This window comes from Pteropus alecto, unplaced genomic scaffold (assembly GCF_000325575.1).
Source record: "Pteropus alecto unplaced genomic scaffold, ASM32557v1 scaffold8, whole genome shotgun sequence".
In the NCBI taxonomy this organism is placed as follows: domain Eukaryota; kingdom Metazoa; phylum Chordata; class Mammalia; order Chiroptera; family Pteropodidae; genus Pteropus; species Pteropus alecto.
The window spans coordinates 23,532,475-23,540,450 of NW_006494609.1; the positions used below are offsets into that span (position 1 = coordinate 23,532,475).

Sequence of the window (7,976 nt, forward strand, 5' to 3'; positions counted from 1 at the left end):
GGGCCACAACCTGGTACTGGGAGCCGCAGTCCTGCCCATCCTGTGCCGACGACGAGATGCTCAGGCAAGCTTCCCCGAACTGCCACTCCTGGACCAGCCGTAGGAAGCCTGGAAGAGAGAAGCCCAGAGCAGGTGACTCGGAGGGACCAGAAAAACAGGGAGCAGGGGAGGTGGGCGGGGAACCTGCGCGGGGCTCCCCTGGTGTAATCCTAACTCGCACGGGATGTGCATGGGCCCATCTCTGTAGAGCTCATCCTCCGGGGGAACCAGCAGGATGACAAGACAGCCGGTTAGAAGAGCCTTTGGGAACGGGAGCCCAGGGGGCCGGTGAGGGTCGGAAGCCACGGGTTGCTTGCTGCGGTTGCCGGAGACTGGTGAGCTCTGCGTGGCGTCACCTTCGGAGCTGAAAACCCTAGACCTGGCTGAGCCTCTGAGCTCCCGGGGCCCTTCATCAGCCGTGGAGTTACCCCAGCACCCCGAGATCACAGAGGCACGTCCCCACCAGAGGCACAAGGACGGGGTACAGAGAGTTGGTAGAGAATGTTCTAGCGCAGTTGTTCTCAGCAGGGCCACCTGAGGGCTTGTTCGAGCCCCGGCTGGAATCAGGTTTTCCGACAGGTTCCCAGGGGTGCCGTGGGTGCCGGTCCTGAGGCCACACTTGGAGAACCACCACTCCACTACGGTAGCACAGGGCGGCCCACCCCCCACCTCCCTCTATAACTAATAGGTAGATCAATAGGTAGTTGTTAGATACATAGATGTAAGGACAGATGATAGGTAAATTGATTGATAACATAGATGGTAGATAAGTGACAGGTATAGCAATAGAAGATAGATGACAAATTTTTCACAGAACCATCCCAGGTGGCATCTGACCCACAGGCAGGGTAGAGGGACAGGCAGGGGTTCGTGGCCTGTCTGTCCTTCTCTCGGGGCACCTAGGGCTCCCTGGGTTCAGCCCCTTCCGCAGACAAAGGCGTCAGCCCAGGCGTGGGCGACAGCTAGAAGCATGTGGCTCTCGGGTCTTCTCTCCAAACGTCCAGAGAGAGACAAGTGCGCGTCGGTCAGTACGCCCGGCGCGCCGCGGGAGATGGGCCAGTGAGCAGAGGGAAGTGTCCCTCCGCCTGGGCCAGTGCCCAGTCAGGCCCTCTGTTCCACCCCGGACAGGGTGGTGGGCTCCTCACGGTCCCCTCATCTCTATCCTCACCTCTTCCCTCTGTCTTGCTGCTGCCATGCCTGTACGCAGTGACCCCGGCCACCTGCGGGGTTCTCTGACCAGTACCCTGCTGGGGGGGGGGGGCGCCACGCCCTCCCCACTCCATTCAAATGCATCGCTCCTCAGGGGCCTTGACACCTTGCGATGCCGGCCACCCCGGCTGTTCAGGGAGGGCACTTCGCCCAAGCAAGGCCAGGCAAGCCTGGCACCAGGGCTCCCTGACTTGGCCCACAGGATGGCGCTCTAGGGACTGGGCTGTAATCCTCACACAGGTAGCTGGTGGCAGCACATTAGCCAGCACGAGGGGACAGCGTCCTGGCCAGGGGATGTCCCAGTGAGGAAGTCCCGCTCTACAGCTCCTGAGGCTGCTGCACCCCGTCCAGGCCCTGCGCTGGGCTGTCCTCCCCTGCACATCGTCAGTCCCCGTCCTTAAAGCACACGTGGCAAAGGCACAGCCCTTGTAAATTCTTGAGCGTGGGTGTCATTCTCTATGCTTTTCTGAATGTCCTTACTTTCTCAGATATTAAAAAAGGAAGTCCATGTCATGAGTTGAACAGCGTCCCACCAAGATTCACATCCTCCTGGAAACCCTCACAGTGCGCCCTTGCTCAGAAATGGGGTCGTTGCAGGTATGAGTAAAGGTGAGGTCTTTAGGGAGAGAGGGGCCCTTAGACACTGTGACTGGGGTCCTTACGAGAAGAGGAACAGCGGCCACCTGGGGACAGAGGCAGAGAATGGAGTGACGCATCTATAAGCCGAGGGACACCAAGGATCGCCGGCCACGCCAGGGGCAGGCAGAGGCAGGAAGGACCCTGCCCTGGAGCCTCAGAGGGACCTCAGACCCGCCGACACCCGGATTTCAGACTTCCGGCCTCCGGGACGGTGAGGGAATTCCTGTCTGCGGGTTCGAGCCCCAGCTGGTGGCCTTGTGCTCGCAGCCTGGGACTCGCGCGGGCAGAACGCGTTCACTGTGCCGGCCACATCACGGCTCTTCACAGACAAGGCAGCTTTTACACATGGACGGCAAGACCAGCCACAGCCAAGGGAACCTGAGCCGCTAAAGACTCAGAGGGTGGTGCGCATTTTTTAGCAACAAAGAATTTTTTAACTAAGGCGTGTACATCGTGTTTTGAAAACACCGCCATGGCACAGCACCAGACCACAGCGTAGCGTAACAGAACGGACGGGCCCTGGGAAACCAGGTGACTCGTGCGACTCGCGACGCCTGCTTACTGGTGGTCTGAAGCCGACCGGGCGGTACGTCCGAGGTCCGTCCCCAGTGCCTTAAGTTGGGCCAAGTTCAGATTTGTCTTAACAAATGCGGTTCTGTTACTTCCTGTGCCCTGTTCCCCGAGGGCGAAGCCCTGGCCTCTCGGAAAGCCCGCTGGCCGTGTCTGTCTCACCTGTTCACCAGGTGAGTCTCAGCTCCGAGCCTGGGCCTTCCTCTGCCCAAGGTCTGACCCTCGTTCTGCCACAGCACCATGCTTTCCAAGCTCACCGGGGCCCTCACCTGGACACTGTCCCCTCCCGGCCCCACACCACCACCGCCTCTGGCTGTCACTCTTCCTCCCCTGGAGTCCTGCTCCTGGACCCTCCGGCCCTCAGTCGCTGCTGCCCTCATCGTGGTCCCCGGCCCCAGACTGAGGGGGCAGTGGCCCGGCCGTGGACCTGGCGGGCTCAGCGCACAGCAAGGTACCTGCACACACACCCTGGGATCACCCTTAACACACACCCCTGAGAGGGGGAGACGGGGAGGCACCCCGCCACACCCGGGCCCTCGGAGGACCTACAAGTCAAGGTCAGAGGAGGAGGCCTGAGGACAGCCTGGGCTGAGATGCAGAGAAGCCCCCCAGGAGATGGGCTGCTACAGGGCCAGTGTCAGGCGTCACTGGGCCGACCGAGAGGGCGGCTGTGAGCGGGGCACGGGGTGGGCCTGACCCACAGGTCCAAGCGAGCTGGGCAGGATGGCCAGGCACACGGTGCCACCCTGTGCAGCTGTGAAGGGGAAGCGTCGCCAGCTACCCTGCCAGGGCCCATGGGTGCTGCACCCTGGGCCGGGGTCCCTGGATGGGGGAAAAGGGACTGCAGGACTGTGGGGGAGGGGAGGGGGAGCCGCCACCCGAGGAACAGCGGCCTGATGCCAAGAGCTCCTTGAGCACCTGGGTCACTCTGGCACCTGGCAGGTTTCAAAGGCCTCAGCTTCTCAGAACCAAGGGTCATAAGAGATGACGGTGGCCTTGCCGCTAGATCCACCCACCCCCAGTAAGCATGGAGGTGCCGGGAGCTGGGCTCGGAGAAAAGATGAAGTGAAGAGGTTTTAAATGTGCCGCATGAGAAAAGGATGACACCCCAAGTTCAGGGACTTGCACCCCATTTCCTAAACACTGCAGGTGTCAGGTAGAGCAGGTGCGATCTGAGGATGCCGTCGCCCCAGTGGACTGTGCGAGAGCTGGGAAGGGAAGGGCTCCACTGAGCGTCCCTACGGGGCAGCAAGGCAGCCCCGCTGAGCTGCAGAGCCTGGAAGGGGGACGCAGGAGTGGGGTCCAAGGCACCCGAACACTTAGACGTCGGTTCTTACGGACTTCAACTTCTCCCTGGAAATGTCAGTTGGGGAGGGGAGTTAGACTTCAGGCTGGGGCTCGGAGTGCCTTTCCATTGTCAAGGGCAAAGGCGTGTCTTCTCTATTCCTCCTTACCGGTGGCTGGGATGCACATGTGATGACAGGAGCTGGGCAGCCATCCTGGGCCACGAGACGGAAGACTGGTGTGGAGGATGGCGGAGGAGTACAATGCAAAGGCCTGGGTCCCCGGAGCGCCGAGGGGCCCCGGACCATCCGCCCAAATCTTCCACAACAGAAGCAAATTGTATCTTGTTTAAGCTGCTCTTTTGTTGGGTCTCTCAGTGAAAACAGCTGAATTTCTCTCATATAAAGAATTGGGGAGGGGACAGCATATGGGATGGAAATGATTTTGAAATGAAGCAGGGCAGCCTCCAATAGCATTTAACTATTTTGGGGGGATGGGTAAGAAGGTCCTGTATCCACTCCTCACAGGTAGCTCCTTGTTGGGAATGACTAATTAGATTAGACTCGACCGTAGGCACTGTCGCCCCTGGAGTCTCTGTGCCGTTACCAGGCTCCGCCCCCGCCCCCGCCCGACCCCAGGTATCGTCACCCTTCGTCCTAGGGCTGTGAGGTCCACGATGGCAGCCACGAGCCACACGCAGCTACTGAGCACTCGAAATGTCCAAATCGAGCTGTGCCGTCAGTGCGAAACACACACTGGATTTCAAAGACTTAGTAGACGGAGAAAAAGAATGCAAAATATTTTAGCGATATTAGTATCGATTGATAATTGAAACACTGAAATACTACATTAGCTATATTGGGCTAAATAAAATACGTTGCTAAAATTAATTCCACCTATTGCTGTTAGCATAGTTTACGGTGACTGCTAAAACCTCGAAGTGACCTGTGCGGTTCATGCTCTGTCCCCACTGGGCAGAGCTGTGCCAGAGTATGCTCGCCCCTCTGCCTCTGATGGGGGCTCCTGTTTACTCCACATCACCCCAGCTCTCCTCTGGTAGGAGTCATGATCCCCCCACCCGGAAACAGAGAAGCCGCCCTCACTGAGCCCCCGAGGGACCCCGGGCTCCCTAGCTCCACAGAAACACGGCTGTGTTCAGAATACTTCTTATAGAGGGAGTGGGCTGGCCCGGAGGGCAAAGGTCAGACATGAGAGCCCACCACTGTAGCCACACATGCCCAAACGCTTGGGTGATGACAAACTGGCCCAGCTGGCGCCCACCACGCCCTGTGCAGGCCTGTCACACTGTGGACAGCTCAGCCATTCCAGGCCAACTGACCATCTTCCTATGTCACGGGCCAGAAGCAGCTGTCATGGGAAAGGAAGTAAAATGACCCTGAACAAGTGACCGTGCTGGGAAGGATGGCCCAAAGCCACCAGGCACAGGGCTACGAGGGTTTGGGGACACCCCTCAAATATCCTGTCACCTGTGAATTAGCTGATAAATGCTTGTCCCTCCTCCTGGGACGATGCCAGTCTCTGTCCAGGTGCCAGATATGCGAAGGCAGCTGGCGACGCCCCATCCTCCCCTGATGCTGGCTTCCCTAGAGGAGAAACACACCAGCTCCTCCCAGCAAACTCCCTCCTCTCCCCCCAAACCCACTTTGGACCAGAGCCTTAAGAAACGGAGCAGCCCCAGGCCCGCTGTCCCACTTAAAGCCAGTCAGCGAGCTTCCCCGGGCACAGGCTATGCTGGGCCACAGGGATACGAATGTGGATCAGACACAGACCGCCCCCCACACACACAGCCCCAATCCCTCCTCAGTCTCCTCTTCTCTCACCCTCGTGGCCTCAAAACCCGGGCCCAACCTGGCACCCAGCTCCGGTTGCCTAGATTTGAACCTTGACCTCCTCGCTTGCTGTGTGCCCCCGGACAAGTGAGTCAACCTCTCTGAGCCTTTGTTTCCTCAGCTTCGGAAGGAGCTTGGCGTGGTACCCCACGGCGAGTGCTCTCACAAGTGAGGTGACTATGGGCTGGTTCATTCTGGGCTGGTCCCAGAATTCATAACGTTTTAAACTCTATTCTCTGAGCCCCCACGGGCTCAGCCCCCCACCCAGCCCCAGCACAGCCTGTTGCATGGTGGGTGGTGGTTGTTAACAAGCCAGCCCCCCTCAGCATGTGGGGTCCTCCAGGGCTAGGAAGGAAGCATCTTATGACTCTGCCTGGTCCCCTGCAGCCCTCAGAGTGACACCACGATAAACAGTGAAGGAAGGAAGGAATAAACGAGCAGAGGGATGAATGAACAGAAGCACAAAGAATGAATGAACAGAAGCACAAAGAAACAGGGTGAGGACTTGCTGCCCGCGGCGAAAGGTCGGGCTCGTACCTTTGGAGGTGTTTTGGGGGTGACTAGCCTTTTCGGGTTCTTCGCTCCTGTGGAATCTTCTGTAAACTCTTCTCCGGTGCTCTCTCAGTGTCAAAAGTTGGCCTTGGGGCTGTGTTCGGGCTGCTCTCGAGTCTCACTGGACAAAATTTGCAGCTCATCGTCGGCCACATCTTCTTCCAGCCTGGACTTCTTCTTAGGCCAGCACTTTCCAAAGCCGAATCTGAACACCCTTCGCCTCTGCCCCACGCAGCCGCCCGGCCCCGCAGAAGGCTGACGCTCAGCCAAACCCAGGCAACAATGCGAAGAAGCTGGACGGCTACCAGAGAAATATGCTCTCGCCGAAGATAAGGAAGTCAACGTTGCTTGGAATTCCCCAGATTTCACTGACCAGAACTTTCCCTCCAAGCAAAGATGGGAATGGCAGGTTGATTATTCAGTCTGTTCCCCTGACATCTCGGGCTGGCCCCATGATCGAGCAGAGGCCATGCAGTTAGGCAGGCCACGCGAAGCCTGCAGACGGTGGGCCACCGTCACCACCGCCACCACCGCCGCCACCGCCGTTCAGTGTGAGAATGAGCTCTTGGTCGGCGTGTTTAAACGTCTACCATTAAAGAAGAAATTACTCACAGCTGTGATTTCTTTCTATTTTCCTTTAATTATAAAATATACACAACGCAGAATTGACCATCGTGGCCGTTTTTACGTGCACAGTTCAGTGGCAGCAGGAACAGTCACTGTTGTCCAACTGTCACCACCGTCATCTCTAGAACTTTTTCCATCTTGCAAAACTAAAACTGTGTCCCCATCAAAGACGAGCTCCCTGCCCCTCCCCCGGCCCCGGGCGCCACCATTACACTGTCGGCCTCTCTGCCCCTGGCGACTGCAGGTACCACGTACAGAGTGTGTCCTTCTGTGACCTTACACAGCGTGACGCCCTCGACGTTCGTTTATGTTGCAGCCGGTGCCAGAGCGTCCTCCCTTGTTCAAGGCCGAGCAGTATTCCATTATGTGGATGGACCGCACCTCCTTTACCCGTCATCCGCTGATGGACCCCTGGGTTGCTGCCACCCTTCATTTAGCTGCTGTGACCAGTGCTGCCATGACCGTGTGGTGAGCGCACATCGGTTCGAGTCTCGCTTTCGACTCTTAGCTCTGGTCTCGTCCTCACGGGCGATGGCGTTGTCACCACTGTGGTTCCGAAAGCTCCACGAGCCTGTCACTTGTCCGCGTGGGACCCCATTTCACAGCAGGAGAGGCTGAAGGGGGAGGCTTCCCAGAGGCGTCCGCCGGTCGGTGGCCCCGGCAACACCGCCGAGCTCTTGAGTGGCGTCGGCTCCCGGATGCGCATCCGCGCTTTCCAGCTGTGGTTACTGACGCCGACACTTAGATCCGCCCTCGCCCAGCCTGCAACGCTCACGCACCGCCCAGGGCGCCCCGCGATGCACTCACGGTCTTCTACCTGGACCCCACGCGTGCCGTGAGCTTCCTGTCACTGCTGTAACCAAGGACCACAAACTTAGTGGCCTACACCACACGCGTTTATTACCCTGTGGCGTCAGAGGCCTGGCACGCTCGCCGGGCTGCGCTCCTGCTGGCTCTAGGGGACAGTCCCCTTCCTGCTTCCCTGCCATCAAGACGCGTCTGTACTCCTTGGCTCGCGGCCCCCGCCTCTGGCCTTCGGACCCAGAAACAGGCCTGGCGCCCGTCCACTCCGACCTGTACTCAGCCTCCCTCTTCCACTGGTGAGGACCCTGCGGTGGCATCTGGAACGCTAGAAAAGCCAGGCTTAGTTAGCTTCCCTCGTTAAGGTCGGCTGATCGCAACCTTAATTCCACCTGTGACCTTAGG

The 7,976-nt window shown here is 58.7% G+C and overlaps 1 long non-coding RNA gene across 2 annotated transcripts in view; it reads right to left on the reverse strand.

The window, feature by feature from the left end:
• Positions 1-6,763: 6,763 nt before the first annotated feature.
• LOC112473690 overlaps positions 6,764-7,976 on the reverse strand; it is a 4,438-nt gene continuing 3,225 nt past the window's right edge. For both annotated transcript variants that reach the window (XR_003044148.1, XR_003044147.1), the window contains one exon: positions 6,764-7,899. This is a non-coding gene — a long non-coding RNA (uncharacterized LOC112473690). The remainder of the gene's footprint in view (positions 7,900-7,976) is intronic.